This window comes from Pleurodeles waltl, chromosome 4_2, assembly GCF_031143425.1.
Source record: "Pleurodeles waltl isolate 20211129_DDA chromosome 4_2, aPleWal1.hap1.20221129, whole genome shotgun sequence".
NCBI classification, from domain to species: Eukaryota; Metazoa; Chordata; class Amphibia; order Caudata; family Salamandridae; genus Pleurodeles; species Pleurodeles waltl.
In genome coordinates this window covers 881,014,252-881,037,871 of record NC_090443.1, presented here as the reverse complement: position 1 = coordinate 881,037,871, position 23,620 = coordinate 881,014,252, and positions in this window count along the sequence as shown.

Genomic DNA, 23,620 nt, shown 5'->3' with positions numbered 1-23,620 from the left:
GCCCAGGGGACTTATGTCCCCTGGGCATGGTCATTGGGCATAGTGGCATGTAGGGGGGCACAAATAAGGCCCCCCTATGCCACCCCAAAAAAATTAAAAAATATAAAAAATTATACTTACCTGAACTTACCTGAATGTCCCTGGGGTGGGTCCCTCCATCCTTGGGTGTCCTCCTGGGGTGGGCAGGGGTGGCAGGGGGGGTCCCTGGGGGCAGGGGAGGGCACCTGTGGGCTCATTTTGAGCCCACAGGCCCCTTAACGCCTACCCTGACCCAGGCGTTAAATAGTGGCGCAAATGCGGGGTTTTTTGACCCGCCACCTCCCGGGCGTGATTTTTGCCCGGGAGTATAAATACGACGCATTTGCGTCGCCGTCATTTTTTTAGACGGGAACGCCTTCCTTGCATCTCATTAACGCAAGGAAGGCGTTCACGCAAAAAAATGACGCTATTTGCCCATACTTTGGCGCTAGACGCGTCTAACGCCAAAGTATAAATATGGCGTTAGTTTTGCGCCGAATTTGCGTCGAAAAAAACGACGCTAATTCGGCGCAAACGGAGTATAAATACGGCCCACAGTGTTTCTGCATCCTGGGCAAAAAATAAGGGTGTTCCTTTGCATGACGTTTGCAGAACTGTACTTGGTCTTTGGCCCGTACATTTGTAAAACATCATTGTTTACAAAATGTACTCAGAACACAAGTGACTTTTGATGCAGCTGTGCTAGGTTTTCACTGTTATGTCTGTTTATTTATGCAATTATTATAAACAGGTTTTGCATCATTGAACAGAAGGTTTTTGTCTGTTATTTCTCAAAGTCTCTATCAAACTTTTTTGTAGCCTCACATGGTTATGACTGGGGACAAGAAACACAAGGGAAATGGCCTGATTACTTATAGGTAATCTTATTTTCCCTCACTCAAATAATGACTCCACTAAAAAAAACCTGCAAAACATGTTGAAAATTAGAATGAAACAAGAACAGAAATTGATTGAATCCATAGTTGATATTATTACAACAAAACACCTGTACTGCACAGCGTGGTGTTTACTGGGTGTTTTATTGCCTTCCCATTCTGAGTTCCCCAACTATTTGAGTTTCAGGGTTAGGTAAACGTAACTGTCTTGTTCCCTTTAATATACAGCTTATTTGCAATTGGCATAAAAGAAGCATACATGTGTTTTAACAGTAGACCAAACTCCAAATAAGGAGTCTCTAAATCAGGCAGAAAAAAATCTTAGGACCAGATTTACAAAACTTTTTCACTGGGTGTGCTCACAAAGGTTGGGAAATCTATGTAAAATGTTGTCTGTGGTCAGGTATCCGGTGGCATTCACTACAGCGGGCGGCGGGACTTAGGCGGCTCCACTGCCAACACTGGAGGAGCACCTCGTCAGACAAGATAAGTGTCGTCCGCAAGGGGAGTGTATAAGTGTCATGAATGTGGGGGGGAGGGAGGCAGAGTGATTGTGCATGTGTGTGTCTGTGTGTAAATGTGGTGATGCGTGTCCGTATGCATGTGGACGGGGTGGGGGTGTGTGCATGGGTGAATGTGTAAGGGGTAACGGGGTGTGAGTGAGTGCGTGTAGGTGCGAGTATGTATGTATGTGTGCATGGTGTGTGTTTGTGTGTGTGCGGTGAGGTACAATTGAGGGGTGTGGTTGTGTGAAGATGAGTGAGGGGGGTTGTGTGTGGATGTATGTAGTTGAAAGGGTTAGGTGATGGGGAGTATATGCATGTGTGTGTGATGTGTATAGGTATGTATGCGTGTCTATGGGGGTGAATGTTGTGAGTGCGTGTGTGAGTGGGGTGAGGGGATGTCTGTGTGTGATTGTGTGTGTGCATGTGTGTAGAGGTGGTTGGGGGAGTATCCCAGAGGCAGGAATGCAAGTTCCTGTCATCAGGATACCTTTCTGCCAGAATTTTCATGGCGGTGTCCCTCATCAGAATAACCTCAGTGGTTATGCGACTCCTGGTGTGCACCAGAATCACCCACCTTAGTGACCTCACAATGGCACGGTAAGACTCAGAGTCAGATGGAGACACCATAGAACACAGTGGCTGCACGATAATGCACATTGAGTCTCCCACCACCTACATCTCAAGAGTTGCCTGCCTTAGTGGCCCCACAAAAAATAAAAATCCAAGCTACAACTAAGGGCATGTTTAGGCAGGAGGAGCGCTACAGCTGCAACCACCAAATGGCACTTTTGTACAAGTGAAAGCTGGCAGAAAAAGTGCACGCTGGACCTCCTCCCTCTTTCTTTTGTAGAAGGAGTGGGATTCTTAGAGTTTGTGGCAGCCATTTTGGAAAGTTTCAAGTCAGACCTATTTTGCCAGAGTTGCTGTTCCAGCACTGCATCATGATTTGCGGCAATTGGTTGGACAAGCTTAGCAGCAAAGTTTTGTATACATTATCCACCTGACAACAGACATGTGAACAAGTTTTCAGGCTACTGATTTCATGTACATCACTGCACACTGGATCTCTTTTGTGGGGGTAAAGCTATCTACAGGTCTTGTCCCTGAATACATTCTTAGGAGCATTTGGCGGCATGCAACATCCATGGAAAATCACACTAAGCTGCAAACATCTTGGACACATTTAATAGCAAGGTGTCTGAATGGCTGCGACCCAGAGGTCTCCGAATTGGACTTGTTGCCACAGACAATGGCAGTAACATAGTCAAGGCCATGGCAGACTGTGGCTGTTTCAGGGTCCTGTGTTTGGTGCACTGCATCAGTCTTGTTATGCAAGAGTTTCTTAAAAAAAGAAGATGTAGTCAGCAACATAATGACCTCCTGTAGACAAATCTGCACTCATTTCAGCCATTCTTTTAAAGCCCGGAAACATTTGCAGATTATTCAGTGTTGCAACAGAGTGCCAGTTTAATCCATGATACAGGAGTTGCTTACACATTGGAACCCAACTTATTTATTACATGTTGCAACATCTGTTTGAGCAGTACAGATAGATCAATAACTATGTCATCCTATGAGGAGGGTATGCATTGGGAAAGCTATGAAAATGGATGGGAAGGTAGCAAGGGGGAACAGTATGATAGGTCAAACTATCCTGTTGATGCATCTGCTACAAAACCAGTTAAAGAAGGGGTCTGAAAGGTTCACACTCAACCCAGAACCACCTGCCTTGGGTGGGAGCCTCAGCTATCACTTGATTTGTAATGCAAGGCTGCAAATTGACATTATTTCATCTAAAAAGTAAATCTGTGCCACCCTACTTAATCCACAATACAAAAAATCCTTTACTCTTTCATTCTTTTTTCTGAAGAGGATGTTTCAAAATACAAGAAGTGGATTGTTGAGCACGTCAGAGAACTGGGATAATAATGGCTAGAACTTAGAGTCCCACTCCACAGTTCTGGGGTACCACTTTCAACTTCCAGAGGGCAGTCTTGTCTCATAGCATCCAACACCAGCAACAAGAACACCAGCAACAGCAGCATCAAAAAATTCTTAAGTCCAGTGCAGAGGTGAAGGCAAAAGAGGGTGAGGAAGTGGTAGCACAAATTATGCTTCAGAGGATGTTCCAGGAGTATATGGATGACCCCAAAAAGGTGTATTGGTATGGGAAGATGTGCAAATGGACAGAGCTCAGCAGGCTGGCAGTAAAGTATCAGGTTTGTCCTGTAGCCAGCGTGTCTTCTGAACATATGTTCACTGGAGCTGGTTCATTTGTTACAGTGAGAAGTACCAGTCTCTCACCTGAAAGCGTGGAGAGATTAACCATAATAAAAATTAACCAGCATTTTGCATCCATCTGATTAGACTATTCCCAAAACACCAAAGGCGGAGGAAGAGGATGATTAGTCAAAATCAAGTGTGTTTTCTGGCCAACCTCTTGGTGAACCACCTGAGTTTGAGGTCAAATTCCACTTCCCAGACTTAGGGGGTTATTACAACTTTGGAGGAGGTTTTAATCCGTCCCAAAAGTGACGGATATACCACCAGCCATATTATGAGTTCCATTGGATATAATGGACTCGTAATATGGCTGGTGGTATATCCGTCACTTTACCGTCACTTTTGGGACGGATTAACACCTCCTCCAAAGTTGTAATAACCCCCTTAGTATGCAAGTGCCACCATAGAACTTTGTAATTATTCTTCGTTGAACTTCTTTCTTTCATTGCAAAAAAAATAAACAAAAAATGGTAGTGGAACACTATGGGGGTCATTCTGACCCTGGCGGTAAAATCCGCCAGCACCAACGACCGCGGGAGCACCGCCAACAGGCTGGCGGTGCTCCCTTTGGCACTCTGACCGCGGCGGTACAGCCGCGGTCAGAAACGGAAAACCGGCGGAGTACCGCCGGTTTTCCGCTGCCCTGGGGAATCCTCCATGGCGGCGCAGCTTGCTGCGCTGCCATGGGGATTCCGACCCCCATACCGCCATCCTGTTCCTGGCGGTTTTTGCTGCCAGGCACAGGATGGCGGTATGGGGTGTCGTGGGGCCCCTGGGGGCCCCTGCAGTGCCCAAGCCGCAAGGGCACTGCAGGGGCCCCCGTAACAGGGCCCCACCAAGATTTTCAGTGTCTGCCATGCAGACACTGAAAATCGCGACGGGTGCAACTGCACCCGTCGCACCCCTTCCACTCCGCCGGCTCCATTCGGAGCCGGCATCCTCATGGAAGGATGTTTCCCGCTGGGCTGGCGGGCGGCCTTCCGGCGGTCGCCCGCCAGCCCAGCGGGAAACCCAGAATACCCGTGGCGGTCTTTTGACCGCGCAGCGGTATTCTGGCGGTTCCAGCCAGGCCGGCGGTTTCCGCCGCCGGCCGGGGTCAGAATGACCCCCTATGTTTGTTTCAGATTTATGCTACCCTCACCATTTTTTTGTCACATATTATATGGCCGGATTTGAGTTGGACCAGTGTACAGTGAAGAAGCCCATGTATTCCCTTCAGGACACTGGAGATGATGCCTCCCTCCCTCACATGGCATTGCCTATTCTGTTTTTTCAATCCCCAGCAGGGCTGCCCCAGGACATCTTTGTTTAAAAGACTGTTGGTGCCAATGCTAAATTCCAATATATTGCTACTTGCTACAAACGGAGGAGATAATATTTTGTTTACCCACCAACCTTGGATTGGAAGAGGTAACAACTAACTATTGCACCAATGAGTGGTGAGATATTGAGCCATTGTGAGTGATGATTGATGATGTATGTGGTAGCTGACAGTGAGGGAGAGAGTTCAACAAATTTGTAACTTTGATTCTGATGATTTACGATGTTTGGGGGCTGATGGGGGATCATTTTTTCCTGAAAGTGATTGGTCCTTTAAACTTAGTGAAATTTACCTTTAGGATCTATTCCTTTTTTCTGGTTCCTCAGACCAGACCAGACACTTTAGTTACTAAACACATATCTACACAAAGTACTCCAGTTCTATTTGTTCTTGACTACACAGATCTACTTTGCTAGGTTTGGGACCAGGGCGGAGTTCCTCAAGATCTGGAGGAGGAGGATAGAAGGATAAGGAGAAAGTAGTTGACTTCAAAGAGAAACCATTATGATGGTGAAGACTCTGAGGCCTAGTACTCACTGAGATCTGTGGACCGGAGAGAGGTGTATTGTTGGGAAATGCTGTTGAGTAGGTGTTTGCTACATTGCTGGCAAACATAATACTCCTCTTATGGTCTTGAGCTGCCTCTGAGTATTCTTGGTATACTCCTGACTCCTCATGAAGTTTACCTTGCTTCTTTTGTCCTTCTCATTTACTCTATATTACAGTTACTGTTTATTTCAATACACAGGCCTTCTCTTAGTACTCTCCTGCACAAACAAAACTTGGTGAAAGTTCAACACTCCAGCACCACACAATTTGGGAATACAGTATCATTTTCCATTTCACAATCATCATTTTTAAAAGTGGGTGGGTTAACTTCAATCCTCTATAATTTTCAAACCTAGAGGACATAACATTTAGGATTCTCTAGGGCAGAAGGATATTTTACAATGCATTTAACTGTACTGTGTCATACATATCCCTTCATCTTTCCTCCTACAACAGATTGATGATGATGTGCTGCTCAGCGTCCCATGAATATTGTTCTGGTTTCTTTCACGTATTGTTTGTCTTTGTCATACCTTTCCCCAAATCCCCTTTACCATCCATTCATTGAGCCCCTAACCTTCTTCCCCTGGGCTGTGTGGTTTATTGAGGTGTGACTTAATTTTATCCCATAAGTAAATGACACACTTGCTGGGGTGGATGTGGAGAAAGCAACATCAACTCACTATGGGGGTCATTCTGACCCTGGCGGCCGGTGACCGCCAGGGTCACCGACCACGGGAGCACCGCCAACAGGCTGGCGGTGCTCCCTCGAGCATTCTGACCGCGGCGGTTCAGCCGCGGTCAGAAACGGAAAGTCGGCGGTCTCCTGCCGACTTTCCGCTGCTCGGGGGAATCCTCCATGGCGGCGGAGCGCGCTCCGCCGCCATGGGGATTCTGACACCCCCTACCGCCATCCTGTTCCTGGCGGGTCTCCCGCCAGGAACAGGATGGCGGTAGGGGGTGCCGTGGGGCCCCTGGGGGCCCCACTTAGTATTTCAGTGTCTGCTTTGCAGACACTGAAATACGCGACGGGTGCAACTGCACCCGTCGCACCTTCCCACTCCGCCGGCTCAATTCTGAGCCGGCGTCCTAGTGGGAAGGTTGATTTGCCCTGGGCTGGCGGGCGGCCTTTTGGCGGCCGCCCGCCAGCCCAGGGCAAATCCCAAAATACCCTCAGCGGTCTTGCGACCGCGGAGCGGTATTTTGGAAGGGGAACATTGGCGGGCGGCCTCCGCCGCCCGCCAATGTTAGAATGACCCCCTATATGACTATGAGTATTACCTGAGCAATATTCCACACTGGTCCTATCAACATCATCATTCATGTCTTGGGTTGTGAACCTTGTCCAACCACTCTTGACTCTGAGCCCATTTCTTCAGAATCCATGATTTAATTTCCTCAGTTTAGTTTTTAAATACTAGCCCCCCCTATTGCTCAGAAGATGTGTTTACTGTTGGTTTTTATTATATTAGGTCTTATTTGTTGTGTGTCAAATACTGCCACTGTGGTGCTTTGGTCTCAGTCTTCCTCATGTTATGGTATAAATTGACATACCAACTGTCTGTTTTTTTCAATCCACTTGACAGTGATGGGTAACACTTTAATTAATCCTGCAACTGGTGTTCGCTTAGGTGGGAGTGGCACCTTCCGTTCTGTCTTCCCTGTTAGTGCACTAGCCTGCTTCTTCTACTAGCCCCCAGCCCCTTAAGATGCCACCTTAGGAAAAACCCTGTAGTAAGAAGACTCCCTCTCTTCATCTATTCAGGAAAGAGATGAACTCTGGATTGAAGTGAACTTGTTTAGTTAGTAATTAACTACTATGAAAAAGAGCAGATGCTCTTAGAAACAGCAGCGCAAACTGAAACACCAAAAGAAACATTTGAGGCACAAATCAAGTAAAATAAATTATCCCCTTTTTAGTTTGAACAAATATAAAAGCTCACCCTTTCAATTCACAACAGCCCACCCCTCTCTCCAAACAAATAGGCCCATCCCCAAAAGGTCAAATGAAAAGTCCAATGTGAAAACCCGTTCCAATTCCGTCCCCACCCTCTCCACTTACAACAAGTCCCTCCAATAAAAAAAAATATATAAAAAAGGGCTCAGATGAGGAATTGTCTAAATGGGTCCAGGAATAGTCCAGGCTGTGCTCGGTCCTGGCGACCCAGCACTCCACCCGGTCGATCTGCTGCAGGATACAGTGGAGCAAAGCCCTGTCAGAGCGGAAGTGGGTGGCAGCAAGTACAATCAGGGACCCTGACCAATGGAGGCGACACCAGCAATGTGGTGGCCAGGAGGCTGGGGCTGGCATTCTGCTGAGCTGGGTCCTGGGTCAGAGGCAGCTATTTCACCCTCTTCCTCCTCCAGTACCTCCACCTTCTGGTATTCAGTCAGAATTTTCTCCAGGCCCTGCCACTGCAGACGGGCCACTATCTCCTGCCTCGTTGGTAGTCATTCAGCAGGAGTAGCTATATTGAAAAAAATTAAAAAGGCAAATTTTAAACAATGCTCTGAACAAACACCTCTTCAAACGAAGGTAGCATTACATTGTTTGTCCCCTAAAAACATTGGAATTTGTTGTGATTATGATTAGGAGAGTCACAGGACCAAATGTATTTGTTTAACCACACATGCCCCACATCAAAAGCACTGACTGTCTGGTAGAAAAGGATAAAGTCAGAATAACACCAGATCAAAACGAAACAGTGATGTTGGAAATAGGGTCTCTAGTTGGCAGAGGTATACACCTTTGTCCAAATAGGGATCACAATCCTATTCAGGGTAAGTCACACACAATCAAAATTATCCTATGCCTACCCTCTGGTAGCTTGGCACTGAGCCGTCAGGCTTAATTTAGAAGGCAATGTTTAAATGATTTGTGCAATAAATCATGCAATAACACAGTGGGAACATTACAAAAAGACACCACACAGGTTTAGAACAATATAATATATTTATCCAATTAAATTAAGGTCAAAACTATCAAGATTTGATAAGCACAAGTTGAAATATCACTTTTGTGATGATAAGAAGATTCTTTAGTTCTTAAAATCGACAATTGTCTCTTGCAAGCACAAAATACCTGGGCCCGTATTTATACTTTTTGACGCTAAACTCCGCTAACGCAGTTTAGCGTCAAAAAGTTTTGCGCCGGCTAACGCCATTCTGAAGCGCCATGCGGGCGCCGTATTTATTGAATGGCGTTAGCCGGCGCTAGCAGACCGGCGCTGCCTGGTGTGCGTGGAAAAAAACCACGTACACCAGGCAGCGCCGGCGTTGGGGAAAATGGCGTTAAGGCGTCTTAAAATGGTGCAAGTCAGGTTGACGCCAAAAAATCGCCTCCACCCGATTTGCGCCATTTTTAACGACGCCCAGACGCCATTTACATGACTCCTGTCTTAGTAAAAACAGGAGTCATGCCCCCTTGCCCAATGGCCATGCCCAGGGGACTTATGTCCCCTGGGCATGGTCATTGGGCATTGAGGCATGTAGGAGGGCACAAATCAGGCCCCCCCTGCCAAAAAAAAATATAAAAAAAATAAAAAATTATACTTACCTGAACTTACCTGAATGTCCCTGGGATGGGTCCCTCCATCCTTGGGTGTCCTCCTGGGGTGGACAAGGGTGGCAGGGGGGGGCCCTGGGGGCATGGGAGGGCAGCTGTGGGCTAATTTTGAGCCCACAGGTCCCTTAACGCCTGCCCTGACCCAGGCGCTAAAATCCGGCGCAAATGCGGGGTTTTTTGCCCCGCCCACTCCCGGGCGTGATTTTTGCCCGGGAGTATAAATACGACGCATTTGCGTCGCAGTCATTTTTTTAGACGGGAACGCCTACCTTGCATCTCATTAACGCAAGGAAGGCGTTCACGCAAAAAAATGACGCTCTTTCCTCATACTTTGGCGCTAGACGCGTCTAACGCCAAAGTATAAATATGGCGTTAGTTTTGCGCCGAATTTGCGTCGAAAAAAACGACGCAAATTCGGCGCAAACGGAGTATAAATATGCCCCCAGGTTTGCAGCAAAATTACACGCACGAAGACCGCAGAGGGGGAGATGCGTGGAAATAGGTAGGTGTGTGTCGGTTTTCTGGGTGCACAGAGACAATGCGTTAATTCTTTTCCACGCAGCAAGGGCTTTGCGTCGAATTCTAGCGTGCAGGCTTGAATCCTCTTTGCAATGCGGGGTCTTTTGACACCCAGGGATGATGCGTGAAAATCCTGAGCGTGCTGGATGAGGTCACAGGTGCTGCGTCGATCCGTTGGCCGAGAGTTTCTGTCACACGACAGACGCTGTGTCAATTCCTCACACAGGAAGTCGGGCTGCGTCATTCTGGCTCAGCCATGCGTCGATCCGTTAGGCTGTGCGTCAACGTTCCAGTCACAACACTGGCGCTGCATTGATCTCCACTCGGGGAGCCAGGCTCAGTCATTCTGGTTCGGTGATGCAGTGATTTTCTCACCGCTGGTCAGGCTCTGCATCGATTCCGGCAGGCTGTGTGTCAGTTCTTGCCGCACAAGGAGTTTCTTTGTAGAGATGAAGTCTTTTTGGCCCTGAGACTTCAGGAATAGGAGGCAAGCTCAATCCAAGCCCTTGGAGAGCACTTCTCAGCAGAGCCAGAGGCCAGCAAGGCAGCAGAGCAACACCAAAGAAGCAGTCCATGACAGCAAAGCAGACCAGGTGAGTCCTTTGGGCAGCCAGGCAGCTTTTCCTGGAAGGTTGCAGGTTCTGGTGCAGTGTGTCCATCCTAGGAAGTGTCTTAGTTGGTAGGGTCAGGGACCCAATTTATTTACCCAAAACTGCCTTTGAAGCAGTGGAGACTTCAAAGAGTGGATTTGAAGTGCACAAGGTCCCTTTTTAGTACAACCCTCTCTGTCATGGCCCCAATGGGGTGTTTGGCAGTGCATTGTGTGAAGGCAGGCCACTGTCTATTGAAATGCAAGTGTCAGGCCCTCCTCCCTTTCAGCCCAGGAAGACCCATTCAGTATGCAGATGTGTGCAGGTGTGACTGAGTAACCTGTGTTTGTGGTTGTCTGGGTGAAATGCACAATGGAGCTGTCAACCAGCCCAGACTTCGATTGGAGACAGGCTGTAAGGCACCGAAGGATTTAAGTGCAGAGGAATGCTCACTTTCTAAAAGTAGCATTTCTAAAATAGTAATATAAAGTCCAACCTCACCAATAAGTAGGATTTTGTATTACCATTCCGGCCATACTAAATGTGACCTATTTACCCCTTTCTGGTCAGAATCTACAACTCAAACAGTTTATGAGGGTAGCCTTAATGTTAGCCTATGAACAGAGCAGGCCTCACAGCAGTGGAAAATGAATTTAGGAGTTTTCCACTACCAGGACATTTAAAACACACAGATATATGTCCTGCCTTTTACCTACACAGCCCTCTGTCCTCTGGGTTGTCTAGGGCCTACCTTGCGGGTGACTTATATGTAGAAAAAGGGAAGTTTAAGGCTTGGCAAGTACTTTTAACTGCCAAGTCGAACCGGCAGTGAAACTGGACACACAGGCCTTGCAATGGCAGGCCTGAGACATGGTTAGGGGCTACTTATGTGGGTAGAACAACCAGTGCTGCAGCCCCACTAGTAGCATTTAATTTATAGGCCCTTGGCACATGCAATGCACTTTATTGGAGTCTTACAAATAAACTAAATATGCCAATTGTTTATGAGCCAATGTCACCATGTTTTAAGGGAGAAAGCATGTGCACTTTAGCGCTGGTTAGCAGTGGTAAAGTGTGCAGAGTCCTAAAACCAGCTAAAACACTGTCAAAAAGTAGAGAGAGTCAGACAACAAGTTGGGGGTGACCACCCTAAGGCTGTCAGGTCTAAAAAGAGATTTCATTTTTGTTTTCTTTTGAGGGCTTTTCTAGTAACTAAACAGGCACTTTTAGTTGAGAAATAAAAATGAATTACCTCTCATTTATGAGTAAGGCATTATGACCTATGGAGTATAAGTTGTTGTGCCAAATTAATAGAGGCATGCTAGCCAGCACTTCAAGTACTTTAATACTGCATGCAGCTGGGGCAGCTGCAGTTTACAATTATCTTTCGTTAATTTCAATGGCCCTGCTCGTCCCCAAATGGCTTTAACTTAGTTTCTACCCTGACTCCAAAGAGGCAGATGAATAAATAAGATATGTCACACATGTCATGTATAAAAGTGTCAGGTATAAAATGCAGATATATTTATCCTGTCTGCCACAAGGAGACCGTTGGGAAAATGATGCACCGCACTACAGGGAAAGAAACAGGCTTTATAGATTGTAATTAGCACATTCATCAAAAAGTATCCCTTATGCCAAACTTGAAATAAAATTGGACACTCACAAGTCCCACTTTATTCACTGGCCTCGCCTACCATCACAAATTTGTTCCAACAAATTAATTCCCTAGGTAGTAGGGAAAGGAAACCTGACTTACTTTACCTCAAGGCCAGACAGAGGGATTAGGCGGTTAGGTAGATCTTTTGCTATAGACTAGAAGAATGTCACTGATCATCAATTCATCATGTGCCAAAGCTTTGTTTTATTCAGTTACTGGATAGACGTAAGTCTAAAGGGAAAAATCTGAACAGGCATAAAATAAATCTGTTATGGAAAGCCATTAAATATATTTTGGAAACACTTCACATAGCCATAAAAATGTGACACAATAAAAGAATGGATTTTTTAATGTGTTTGGTAGGCTGGGATGGAAGAACGTAGGAAAGAATAAAGGAGTGAGGTACTAAGAGACTTAGGGGGTCATTCTGACCTCAGCGGTAAAAGGCGCTTACCGCCGGTCAGAAGACCGCCATAACACCGCCGCGGCCGCGGTAAACCGCCACGGTCATTCTGACCCGCAACTGCCAAACCGCCAAAAACCAGACATCCACAAAAGTCCGCCACACCAAAGGTCAGCGAAAAAATGGCGATGACCAAACCTCCACCGTCACGCCAACAGAAATACGCCCACACTATCACGACACACGAATCCACGCGGCGGTCTTTCAAACGCGGTATTCCATTGGCGGTACACACCGCCGCGGTCAAAATACACACACACATAGAAAACTCAACCACATTGGTCAGTTTGAAAAACACACACCTGATACACATACTAACACCACTCCCACATACCCAATACAATATAAAACACACACCCACATCACCCACAAACCCCTATGACCCAAAATTAATGACGAAGGCTGGAGAAAGAGCACAGAATAGACAATCACACAACACAGAGGCACACAACACCATCACCCACACAACAGCCACGCACCAAACACCACACACCACCACACGCACCACACTCATCACCACAAACGCCACCCCACATCTCATCCACACCACCCCATGACACCCCAAAGACATCCCAGGTTCAGTGACGCAGAACTCAGGGTCATGGTGGAGGAAATAGTCCGTGTAGAGCCCCAGCTCTTCAGGGCACAGGTCCAGCATACCACAATTGCCAGGAAGATGGAGCTATGGCAAAGGATAGTGGACAGGGTCAACGCGGTGGGACAGCATCCACGCAATCGGGATGACATTAGGAAGCGCTGGAACGACCTACGGGGGAAGGTGCGTTCCATGGTATCAAGGCACAACATTGCGGTGCAGAAGATTGGCGGCGGACCCCCACCTACTCCCCCAGAATTCACAGCATGGGAGGAGGAAGTCTTGCACATCCTGCATCCTGAGGGCCTCGCAGGAGTAGGCAGAGGAATGGACTCTGGTAAGGCAAATTTTAACTACTTCTTCCCACCCCCACCACAACTGCATGCCAAATCATACCCCCACCCTCACCCCCAACCCATCACACCAACTCCTTGCAAATGGCTCACCATCACAACCCACCCATCCCGAAACCTAGCCCTGCATGCGTCCCCAAAGCATGGACACCCATCACCAAAGCATGCCCACTGCGCACACACATCACCCCCACAACCCACCCTCACAAAAGCCCCCACAAAGGAATGCCTGCACTTGGGTACACGGACACCCACCCATCACACGAAATGCCACACACAGAAGCAATAACCATACCTTCATACCCCTGCAGGACCCGAACGCCACCACACCGCCACGGAGGGTACAGAGATGTCCATCCCACCCCCAGAAGAGGCCCCCAGCGATGACAGCAGCTCTGTCTCCCTGGACCCATCTGGGACCTCTGGACAGTCGGTTCCCCACAGACAGCCACAGGCTACACCAGACCCAATCCCCTCTGGGAACACCAGCACAGCTCCCACCCAGCGGGCCCATGCCTCTGTCTCCAGGACACGTCAATCAGCGGTGTGTCTGCCACTACAGGGCACCCCGGTTGACCCACCACCCCAACAACAACAGGGACCTGGGGGCAGTGGTAGTGGACACACCGTACAGGGGACAGAGGCCCAGGAACACAGGGGAACTGGGAGGGCTGCTGTGCGACAGGGGGGGGACAGGCCCAGGGAACCCACTCTCCAAGAGGCCCTCTCCTCCATCATGGGAGCTTACCACCACTCCCAGGAGACGATGGCGACGGTACTGGCCAGGTTCCAGGAGATCCAGGCACAGCAGGAGGAACGGTACATGGGGTTCAGAGAGGAACTGAGGAACATCGGTTCCGCAATGGGGACCATCGTCCTGGCCCTTAACCAGATAGTCACCACATTGCGGGACCATGTGGCACCACAAAGGGACCCTGTCACTAGCCCAGGCCAGGAACAGCCTACCACCTCCGCCGGCGCTAGTGGACAGGTGGCCCCCACACAACACCAGGCCACCAGAACCCCACCTCCTGCTGAAGAAGAACCACCCTGCAAGCGGAACCTGAGATCTCACAAGAAGACAGAGTAGGATGCCAAGACCCCCGCCAGCATAAGATACCCCCTGATGTCATCCCACTGTCCCACATTGTCACCCTGTCCAACCTTGAACTGCCCCTGCTCCATCCTTCCACAGGCATATGGACAATGCACCTGTGCGACTGAGAACAGGACTCTGCCATGGACATTACTCCACCCCCACCCATCACCGTTTGACAATCATGTACGAATATGTAGCACTTCAAATAAATCACTTATTGCACTTAAATTAACAGGAGTCTGCTTGTATTCTCAACAAATGTATTACACATAACGGTGCAATAATGTCCAGTAACTTTGTGACGACAACATACCAATTTCAATAAGCTTTAGTCCATGGGCAAACAAAGCAGAAGTCATGCAGTGGGTCATACAGCTCAGAAAAGGGAAGGGAAAGTCACAAATCAGTTAACGGGAACTGGGGGGAAACACAGAGAGTACAGACGCATGAGGCCTTAAGTAAATGTAATATGGCATGGGTGAATCTTACCTGTGTGCTACTGAAAATATTGTTGTATGACTGTATCCCTGTTGTCCGTGTCGTCCCCGTCGTCTTCCTCCTCTTCACTCTCCACAGGCTCCACAGCTGCTACAACACCACCATCTGGACAATCCTCCTGTAGGAAAGGCACCTGGCGTTGCAAAGCAAGATTGTGCAGCATACAGCAGGCCACGATGATATGGCACACCTTCTTTGGTGAGTACATTAGGGATCCCCCTGTCATATGCAGGCACCTAAACCTGGCCTTCAGGAGGCCGAAGGTCCTTTCTATTATCCTTCGAGTCCGCCCATGGGCCTCATTGTACCGTTCCTCTGCCCTGGTCCGGGGATTCCTCACTGGGGTCAGTAGCCACGACAGGTTGGGGTAACCAGAGTCACCTATTAGCCACACACGGTGTCTCTGTAGCTGTTCCATCACATACGGGATGCTGCTATTTCGCATGACATACGCGTCATGCACTGACCCAGGGAACTTGCCATTTACATGGGAGATGTACTGGTCAGCCAAACAGACCACCTGGACATTCATCAAATGATAACTTTTTCTGTTCCTGTACACCTGCTCACTGTCACTGGGGGGAACCAAAGCCACATTGGTCCCATCAATGGCACCAATGAAGTTGGGGATATGTCCAAGGGCATAGAAATCACCCTTCACTGTAGCCAATTCGCCCACCTCAGGGAAAATAATGTAGCTCTGCATGTATTTCATCAGGGTAGACAACACTCTGGACAAAACCTTGGAAAACATTGGCTGAGACATCCCTGATGATATGGCCACTGTTGTCTGAAAAGACCCACTTGCCAAAAAATGAAGTACTGACAGAACCTGCACCAGAGGGGGAATCCCTGTGGGTTGGCGGATGGGGGACATCAGGTCTGGCTCCAGCTGGGCACATAGTTCATGTATAGTTGCTCTGTCAAGCCGGTATGTAAGAATGATATGTCGTTCTTCCATTGTCGACAGGTCCACCAGCGGTCGGTACACGGGAGGATTCCTCCTTCTCCTCGCAAGTCCCAGCGGACGGTGCCTAGGAAGGACAAAATGGAGCACACAGTCAAGCAACCCACAGGTTCGTTCACACAGCTTGCACAGTACACGATTCGCTATGCATTGAAAGGCTTGTATGAGTGTTGATGCAAGGCCTAAGCCTGTGTGACGCAGTAGAAATCAAGCCATGTGGGCCCTTGAAATGGCGGCTGCCTGACCTGTGAAGTGTGACAGTGGGATGTGAGTTCAATGCGCTGGCGTGGCACACCGTGGCGGTAGGCGGTCGAAGACCGCGGGGTTAAGCCGCATTGGTTAACATTGAACCCTCTGGGTTTCAGTAGCCAATGACGATGTGCGCCGGCGGTCGCGGTACGCACCGCCGCGGGCGTGACCGCCATTTTCTATCTGATTAATCACTCGAGACCTGATCATCCACAGGAGAGGACCTATACTGCAAGTGCTGCTGTGACCTCGGTCTGGGAGATACAATGGCTGCTGCGACTGGGGAAAGGGCCCCTGCCTTCACTTCTGAAGAATTGGAGATGGGGTCCTCCCCCAGTATGCGCTACTCTACGGTCCTCCAGACCAACAGGTTAGTACACAGGGTGCACGTTGAATGGGCTATGCCTGTGTTGAGTGGGGTGGATGTAAGATGGTGGGGATGGGAGCGAATGAGGAGTGCAACACACGAAAGATGAGAGCATGTGCCACATGGCAAGGTTGGGGAGGGGGGGGCCACTCACATTGACCAGGCAGAAAAGTGATGATATTTATGTTTCAACCCTGTACATGTCACATAGGTCAGCGCCCATCAGAAGATCGACATTTGGCGTGCCATCGCCAAGGACGTCCGGGCCCTGGGGGTCCACAACAGACGGGGCACCCACTGCCGAAAGAGGTGGGAGGACATCCGCCGCGGGACCAGAAAGACCGCCGAGTCTCTGCTGGGGATGGCCTCCCAACCTAGGAGGGGTGCCAGCCGCCAATTGACCCCCCTGATGTCCCGGATCCTGGCGGTGGCCTACCCCGATTTGGATGGGCGCGTGAGGACATCACAGCAGACACAAGGGGGTGAGTATCAGCACAATCTGCTATCTTTGCGCGCAGTGAAGGTGTCTGGGTGGGGGAGGAGGGCTGGGGCTATCTCTAGGCCAGGGCGCATTCTGTAAGCTAGGCCCCTCCGTTAGGCATGGCCATGTGTCCCCGCCCCCCACCTCTGTAGGGTGCCAAGTACAGCTATCCATGGTCCGCCCTCATCCATGTGTACATTTGTCGTCCATTGACCTGTAGGCCTAGTCATAATAACTGAGTAGTGTACCCCGAGTGCGCGGCGTAGTGCAGGGGGCTTCTGTGTCTGTCCTCTCTGCCAACGGTGCCGCCAATGCATGCACTCAACTTGTCTTCATTTCTCCCCCCCCCATTTTCTTTGTCTTCCTGTTCATGTGTGCATTAGCATCATCAGGCGGAGGAGAAGTGGCATCGGCGCACGAGGGAGCTGCATCTCACATGGCCCCGGAGGGCCATGCAACAGAATCCGAGTACACCAATGAGACGGAGGGCGAGGGGAGCTCCACAACGGGGACCCGCGGCGACGTCAGTGACACCGACACGTCCTCGGAAGGGAGCTCCCTTGTGGTGGCGGCAACATCCGTGCCCACCGCAACGACAGGTACAGCCGCCACCCAGCGCACCAGCCCCGCCCTCCCAGCAGCCCCTCAGCGTTCGCCCCGTGCCCGCTCGGCCAGGAAGCCGGCCATCTTCTTCGCCCCAGGCACCTCAGGCCCTGCCCCAGTTACCCCTGCTGCCCTCAGTGAGGAGGTCATTGACCTCCTGAGGACCATCATTGTTGGGCAGTCTACCCTTTTGAATGCCATCCAGGGTGTAGAAAGGGAGGTGCATCGGAGCAATGCATACCTGGAGGGCATTCATTCGGGTCAGGCTACCCATCAGCGATCGTTCAACGCTCTGGCCTCAGCACTGACGGCAGCCATTGTCCCTGTCTCCAGCCTCCCTCTTCTGACTCCCTCCACCCAGTCCCAGTTTCCTGTTCCTCTGCCTGTCCCATCCACACCATCAGACCAGCCTGCACACACCTCAACACCCAAGGGCAGCTCATCCAGACATAAGCACCACAGATCCCACAAGCATTCACCCAAGCAACATCCAGATGCAGACATGCCAACAGTCACTACCACCTCTGTGTCCCCACCTCCTCATCTCCCTCCTCCCTCCCTGTGACGTCTCCACTCACACCTGCATGCACACCACACTCATCCAGTACTTCCATCACCAGCACACCATCCATTACAGTCCGCACACGTACAGTCACCACCCCCACTGCCATTTACACGTCCCCGGTGTCCTCTCCCAGTGTGTCTGTCACCCCCTCTTCCAAAACACACAAACGCAGGCAGCCACCCACCCAACAGCCATCCACCTCCCGACAGCCTCCGTCACAAGCACCTGCACCCAAAGACAGCACACTTGACTCTCCTACAACCACATCCTCTTCCTCCACTCCCATACCCACTGCACCTACCCTTCCCATGGCTCCTAAAAAACTTTTCCTCTCCAAAATTGACCTCTTTGCCTCACCTGACCCACCCCCTCCACCTGGTAAGAGTCCAAAGAGCACCTCAGCCACCACCAGCCCTCCATCTACTGTGACCATAGTGCCGGGCTATTGGAGTCCACCAGCTCCTAGGGCAGGAACATCGCCCAGCAGCAAGGGGACAGCCAGCCCACCCCCTGGGAAGAGGACAAAAAAGAATAAGGGCCGGCGCGACAAGCCTGAGATGGCTGCCACCAAGGACAGTAGCCATGCCCCGTCACCTGCCACATCATCAAAGGGAGGCAAGGGCCACAGAGCTTCGGCGAAGGAGGTCAAGGGCAGCAGGGCGGAGGAGTCAGGCAGCAGCCGAGCTGCCCAGGAGGGCCCCACCAGCCCCATTCCGGGTGTGACGGACGACACCCACGGGCCCAGGACTCCATCACAGGAGGGCCCCGCGACCGCACCGTCGGATGCCGAGTGAGCAGGGAGTCTTGGCCAGGTCTGGCTCCCTAGAAACAATGGACAAGCACCGCTGAACAGGGGCCCGCCGTGAGAAGCACCGCTGAACAGGGGCCTGCCGTGAGAAGAACCACTGAACAGGGGCCTGCCGTGAGAAGAACCGCTGAACAGGGGCCCGCCGTGACAAGCACCGCTGAACAGGGGCCCGCCGTGAGAAGCACCGCTGAACAGGGGCCCGCCGTGAGAAGAACCGCTGAACAGGGGCCCGCCGTGAGAAGAACCGCTGAACAGGGGCCCGCCGTGACAAGCACCGCTGAAGAGGGGCCCGCCGTGAGAAGAACCGCTGAACAGGGGCCCGCCGTAACAAGCACCGCTGAACAGGGGCCCGCCGTGAGAAGAACCGCTGAACAGGGGCCCGCCGTGAGAAGCACCGCTGAACAGGGGCCCGCCGTGAGAAGAACCGCTGAACAGGGGCCCGCCGTGAGAAGCACCGCTGAACAGGGGCCCGCCGTGACAAGCACCGCTGAACAGGGGCCCGCCGTGAGAAGAACCGCTGAACAGGAGCCCGCCGTGACAAGCACCGCTCCGCTGGGCCCTTCATCTCAAGCACCGCTCCGCTGGGCCCTTCATCTCAAGCACCTCTCCGCTGGGCCCTTCCTGTCAAGCACCGCTCCGCTGGGCCCTTCATCTCAAGCCCCGCTCCGCTGGGCCCTTCATCTCAAGCACCTCTCCGCTGGGCCCTTCCTGTCAAGCACTGCTCCGCTGGGCCCTTCCTGTCAAGCACCGCTCCGCTGGGCCCTTCATCTCAAGCCCCGCTCCGCTGGGCCCTTCATCTCAAGCACCTCTCTGTTGGGCCCTTCCTGTCAAGCACCGCACCGCTGGGCCCTTCATCTCAAGCACCGCTCCGCTGGGCCCTTCATCTCAAGCCCCGCTCCGCTGGGCCCTTCATCTCAAGCACCTCTCCGCTGGGCCCTTCCTGTCAAGCACCGCTTCACTGGGCCCTTCCTGTCAAGCACCGCTCCGCTGGGCCCTTCATCTCAAGCCCCGCTCCGCTGGGCCCTTCATCTCAAGCACCTCTCTGCTGGGCCCTTCCTGTCAAGCACCGCTCCGCTGGCCACCGCCGTCTCAGGCACCGCTCCGCTGGGTAACGCCGTCTCAAGCACCGCTGGCCCATTGACAGTGCCGGGTCTGTGTCGAGCAGGGCTTCACGTAGCACTCTGGGCACCGTGCCTCCTCCATTGACAGTGGAGTCAATAATCCATCTGATGGCCTGTGGCTTTGCACGCCCCAGGATGGCGCAGTGGGCAACCCACCCACTGTAGAGACTTGTGAGACTGTGGCTTTGCACTCCCCAGGATGGCGCAGTGGGCATGGAGGCCCCTCGTGGATCTGGCGTCGTGGACTCATGTGGCTGAGGTGCCCCCCCTTCCGTTCCCCCTGAGGTGCCTGTAGTTTTGTCATCTGATGCCCCAGCAGTGTTCTCTCCAATGGATTCGTGTCTCCTGTGTGGGCTTTGCCCCTGTGTTTGTGCACATTGGCCCACGGACTATGGAACTTTGACAGAATGGGCAGGACTTATTGCATATGTATATATTTTTTACTATGTTCATTCCTTATTTTGTATCTTTCTCATTTCATATTTCACATTACTTCATTTGTGCTATTATATACTTCAATTTCAACGTTCATTTTATTTTGTCTTTGCATTATTCCGTGGGGTTTGGGGGGTGTGACTCTGACTTGATGCTCGGCAATGGTGTGTAGGTATTTGGAGGGGGGGTGGGGGTGTGGGTGTATCGCGTATGTGTGTGCCCGTAACCCTTCCTCCTCCCCCCTCCCCTGTGTCGTAGGTGCAGTACTCACCGTTGTCGTCTCCGCCGGCGTTCGTACTCGTGGTAGATAAGCAGTTAGACAATGGCTGGTAGGATGTTTAATTCGGGTTCCATGCTGTCCAGATTCCTCGTGGAGTGTATAGAGGTGAGCGTTTTCCCGTTCGTAGTCTGTTTCCGCCGTGTTTTTATCGGCGGGGCTCCCGTCCCGGAAAAGGTGGCGGATTGGTGAGTTGTGATAGGGTGGGCGGTACATTGTCTGCCGCCTGCCTGTTGGCGGTGACCGCCGCGCTGTTTGTTTGTCCCGCCGTGGCGGTCGGAGTGTTAAAGTGGCGGTCTGTGTTGGCGGTTCCCGCCAGGGTCAGAATTCCATTTTTGGGACTGCCTGCCTGTTGGCGGGTTGGCCGCCGTTTTATCACCGCCCGCCAGGGTTGGAATGACCCCCTTAGTGGATGAAGGGAAAACAACACACCTTGTGTGTTCAATTTGTAATGCATTGAAAACTTTGTAAATGCTGCATTAACTGAAGCAGATGTACATTGCACAGCCTTCACTGCAGACACAAATTGAACCATACTGCACTTCATTGGTCATGGGTGGCAAGTAATGTGACTGCCCGCCCTGCCACTGCTTCTCCCCCTGCTTTATCTGCTCCTGCAGCGAAACTTGAGTTGGCTCCACTAGTGGTCGTGTGGCTAGAAAAAAGATGATACCGTTTTTAGATGCCTGGTACACCTCCTTTAAAAAAAATTCATCAAAAAAATGCAACAGTAATACAGTTCAGTAAGCACTACAGTATCTTCTTTCAAAAATATCACTCTGGGCATTTCGTTGGTTCACAGTGATAGAAAAGCTAGGTAGTCAAGTCAATCAAAAACTTAGTGTAATGGGGGGGCAAAGCTATTGCTTACAATGATGATGCCTCAGAATTATTGAAGCGCAATGAAGAGGTGGATTAAAAATGGTTCATGAAAGACAAAAAAAAGATAATGCAGGGATAACAGGAATTAAACAAAAATTACACAGGGGAGTTGGAAAAAAGGAGACAGTATAAAAAGTAAACAAGGCAAAATTAAAAATAGTATAATAATTAGTGGGCAGAGGTAAAAGTTAGGGAAATAATAATAATGTTAAATATTGGGACTTACTGGGATGATCAGAGCACTCCGCATTGGCACTGGTGGTTGGCACCTCCCCAGCTCCTTCCGAACCCCCTCCCCTTCTACTTGCCTTTGGGTGCTGATACAAGAAATAAAGAAGACACAAAAATAGATTAGTGGTACTTTTAATCTCCACAAAATTATTAAATAACAGGCAAATGCAGTAACATTGTGCTTGAATCACATTGCCTATGGTATTAGTATGAGCGATTATCGTTGAGTTGACTATACTCCTAAAATCACTCATCCAAATTTTCTACAAAAAATTACATTTGGAACTAATGCATTGCAATGCATGATCTTTGATTCTAGTCTCATTTCTCAACCCTGTTGATGGACCAAGTCAGTTTCCCTTTTTTGCAATGCATACGAGTACTACACATCACTGAGACATTGCTTGGGACTGTACGAGCTACATGAAGAAAGTCACAAAGAATGCTAACTCACTGATATAACTAATTCACTACGGTGACAGGAGGATCGAGTAGTGTTCATTGCAATGGGTTTTTAAATAATCAGCCAAAGCGTGTGCCTATGAGTATGATGATATAGCACTGAGCACCTGCTTAGCTCTAACTGCATCATATAGTAAATAATATTCTTAATGTGAACTGAACATAACTTACCTCTGAGTGTGAGCAGCATGCTGTTCAGAAACAAAAGTTAGGAGAACACAAACACAATAATATAGTTAATACTCACCAAGCCCTAGAATCTCCACACCTAGCAGATCAAGCAGGTCCTGCTCACTGTCAATGATATCCACCCAGTGGTGCATCAGCTGTTGGGTGATGTGCTAGACCTGTGCGATGCACTGAACATACTTGCCAAACATAGCCCAACACAGCTGACGATCCCGTAGGAGGTAACAGCTGCCATGCTTGCCGCCTGACACCAGCACGAAGGTGAGGTAGCGCTGCACATAGAAAACCAGTGCTGCCACCTCCTTCTCACAAAAAAAGGGCCACGGTTGCATCCATTGGCGGCGCCACTTCCCATAAGGTAGAGGCTGCTGCTGGCTGTCGATGAGGACATGGCACTACTGCTCCCCAGTTTACCTGCACCACCCTGCTCTGACATGGTGCTGGGTGGTGCAGTGAAGAAAATAAACAGGAAGAGAAGGCAGGAAGGAAGGAAGAAATAACTAAGAAAAAGAAGGGAAAAATAAAAAAAATAAAAAATCACAATAATACAATAAATACAAATTAAAGGAATATTAATTTGGAGGGTTGGGAATTGAAAAGATTATTATGGGATGAAAAAAACAGACCCAGCACCATAAACAGATTCAAAAACAAGATGGACGTGCCCATGCGAACCGCATGGTGCCGTTCATGTGCAATTTTACATGTGAGTACATAATTTGTGTTGCATTTGATGTAAAACATAATGCAAACACGAGCAACAAAAAACTCCTCCCGCCAGTGGAATTTCGTGTAGCACTGTGGAGTTTTTTTGCTACTCTAAGGATCTCCAAGTAGCACAACTATGCACATTCCGCCCAGGTCTAGTTGTAAGAGGCTACTGAAGTGGGTGCCATAATATGTGCTGCAGGCCCAGTAGTTGCAAAATCAACAGATGATGGCCGGAATGCTGGACAAATCAAACATCCACCCCCAGTCACAGATCTGGTTTTAATCCATCATTTTTTTTTGCTCGCCATGTCATTCCAGTTTGGATCCAGCCATGTGCAAAACCGTCTTAATCCTGTT